This window comes from Octopus bimaculoides, chromosome 15 (assembly GCF_001194135.2).
Source record: "Octopus bimaculoides isolate UCB-OBI-ISO-001 chromosome 15, ASM119413v2, whole genome shotgun sequence".
In the NCBI taxonomy this organism is placed as follows: domain Eukaryota; kingdom Metazoa; phylum Mollusca; class Cephalopoda; order Octopoda; family Octopodidae; genus Octopus; species Octopus bimaculoides.
In genome coordinates, this window is record NC_068995.1 from 10,101,920 (window position 1) to 10,105,170 (window position 3,251).

Below are 3,251 nucleotides of genomic sequence, written 5' to 3' on the forward strand. Positions count from 1 at the left end.
TATCACTACCATCTTGATCTGCGATACGTACGGACCCGAGTTTCAGGGTTATTTCCCTTCTTCAGCGTACGATAATCGCCGACTTCGATGAGAATGACAATCCCTTGGCAATATATAAGTCTTTTTTCCAGTGAAGTTATTCACTGATATCGAAAAAGTGAAAACAAGCAATGTTAATTCTCTGAACGAGGTGTTAACAGTAACTGCACGATAAAGTGAAGTATATTTGCCATTTAAATGTGGCTGACCCCTAAGGGTGGATGTTACTGTTGCTTTTAGTCGAATAAAATTTGGGTAAAATCCGCAAGTGTTGGCTACCAAATATCATCCTACAGTGGCAATATTCTGGTCAGTTGATATTCACTTGGAATTCCATAGTATCTTATGCAAAGAAATGATAAAGAGAAAATTGCTTATGACGTCTTTCTTTATTTCATATCACTAAAATTGTTTCCACTCATCGTTACATTCGTAGTAAAATGGTGAGATATAATATAACTAACATATTACATAATCACTACCATCCATAAAAAATGTAAGACATGCTTCTTCAGGAGAGTATTTTGAATAAGTCTTCTATTGATCAGGCTGTCATTCCATACAAGAATTAATACCACAACAATGTGCTATTTTCAGCAATTTGCAGACAAAGTTGAATCCATAGATAAAATGACAAACAACACAAACCTATAATCAAAATACAAAATGCAAAAATAATGAAACAAAATCCAAAACCAAAAAAAAAAACATGCCCAGTTAACAATAAAATAGAATTCCATCTTCATGGTCAGATTATTAAGATGAAAAAAGAATAACAAAATAAAGAATGAAATTAAGCATTTAAAGATAATAATGTGTGAAAGCGATAATTCTTACCATTTCCTCTGCTTGTCAAGTATCTACTTGAAAGAGATCTAGAGAGCCAACCCCCTCCCTGTTATAACAAAACATTGGGCTCCGTCCTACACCACAATTTGTCACAAATTACTTTTTGACTGTCTAGTTTTTATATATTTAAAAATAACGTTTAAAAATATTAGTACGTAAACTCTGACCCCACCACACACACAAACATATTCTCTCATATACCCACATACAAAGTAGTGTATATGGCATTATATATATATATATATATATATATATATGTATATAAGCACATAACTATTTTTATATGCATACATATATACTACTTACATACACTCTTATTTTTACTATTTATATTAATATAGTTTGAGTCCTAAGTCTATGTGCAACGGATATCCACTACGACATTGAATGACAAGATTTTGTTTACATACGTCTCGGTAGTTTTAAATAACTATGCTTATATATTCTCACACATCCACATTTAGCTAATAATCTATGTAATCTCCGAGTAGGTATATAAACAATGTTTTTTTATGTGTCATCCGTTATTAATACACATATTGATACTTGGCAACAGGCACTTTTGCAGCCTTACACCACTAGGATATATTACATCTGCATATACAGTGACAATTTAGAAAATTTGACAGTAAAATCTCATCAAAATGATTTAAGTAGAAATAAATCAGAAATATACACTGCATAATAAACGTATTGCATCAGTAAGGTTTGAAACATTGTTTTTACAAAAATGCGAAACTGGGTGTTTTAGCTTGTGGTTGCATCTAGTAACTATTTAGTGTCTATTCACACGTTTATTTGTACACATTCAATTGCATAGTGTCTCTTCAGTATAGAGGTCTAAAATATGCATTGTGTGGATATGCATTTTTTTATCACCGTCTGTGTTATAGATCAGCTTAGCTAGGAGCGTGCAGTGTCTCTTGTTAATGCTTTCAAACGACGCAATATGATTACCATATTGAAGTTTGAAGTAATCCGCCATCGTACCATTATATACAACCGCTCCCGCTTCCGTTCTAACAGCACATTTGTATATCACTTTCTTACGAAGGAATTCACTTCCCAGAAGGCAAGCGTTCTTTTCTTTACAGTTACATTATTTTACCACACTTTTCTACTTGGCAGCAAATAGTCTTTCACCTACTTCTAATTTACCCCTTATTTTTACTGTGGTTATTTATTATTAATACTGTTTATATATTCCCTGCATTGCTGTCGTTCTTGTTGTTCCTAGTGTCAATTCTATTGAGATTTTCAGCACGTCCATTATTACATTATTTTTGCTATCGTCTATATTCTTATTTATGTTAGAATTATTTGGACGGGTTTCATCACGTTCTTTCTTTATTATTGTAATCCTTATTTGAAGTATCATTTCTTGCTTCCCCGCCCCACATTACTGATAGTAATCTTCTGGTTTATCCTCTTATTTTTGAGTCTATGAATGTAGTACTCTAAGATATGTGTTGTTGCGTATAATTTCACATAATTGAACACTATATGTATATTAAAGATCTTGTGATACTTATTACGTTTAGTATCTAATGCAGAAAGAAGTCCCTGGCAATGTTAGATGATACATCTAATCCCAAAATTGGATTATACCACAAAACGTTATGTATCCTATACTTAATTTTCGGTCTATTATGGCTAGTGTAATCAATGATCAAGTCATTATGAAAGGAATCTCATTTAGACTTATAATTAATATTTGGATTAATCCGATATTCCTCTCCAGTTTTATTTATTTTACCTTTCTCCCTCTTTCGTATATTAAATCAACCACCTTCATCTACTCCACGTTTAATATTTCTCCAACTTGAGTAAGATTCGGTACTATTATTTCTATTTCTAAATACATTATTATTAGGCATGTATTTAATTTTCTCAGTATACCCGGCCGTAGCAGATACTACGGGGGGGGGGGCTGTTGAAAAGTTCCTGGTTTTGGGTAAAACAAAACAAAAACTGCAGGAGGACCAGTTAATTATAAGTTTATTCAACATATTCCCTTCTCAGATGGACATATTTATTGCAGCTGTCCTTAAGTCTTCCTAAGCCATGACCAAGAACTCCGAAGGTTGGGCCTCTAAACAGATCTTTCGTGATACCATTAAGGCCAGGAACTTTTCAGCACCCCGTATAAATTACAGTAATCTGTATGCAAGTCAAATATCATTTCATTGGCTGAAATTGAAAACAGTCTTCCATTTTGTATAAGCGCGAAGAAATTTGATCAACGGAAAGTCATATTTTTTGCATGTATGGCATGTTTTCTGACATTAGTCCATGGTGGTAAGCCGCTATCAAACACACACACACACACACACACACACACACACACACACACACACACATAT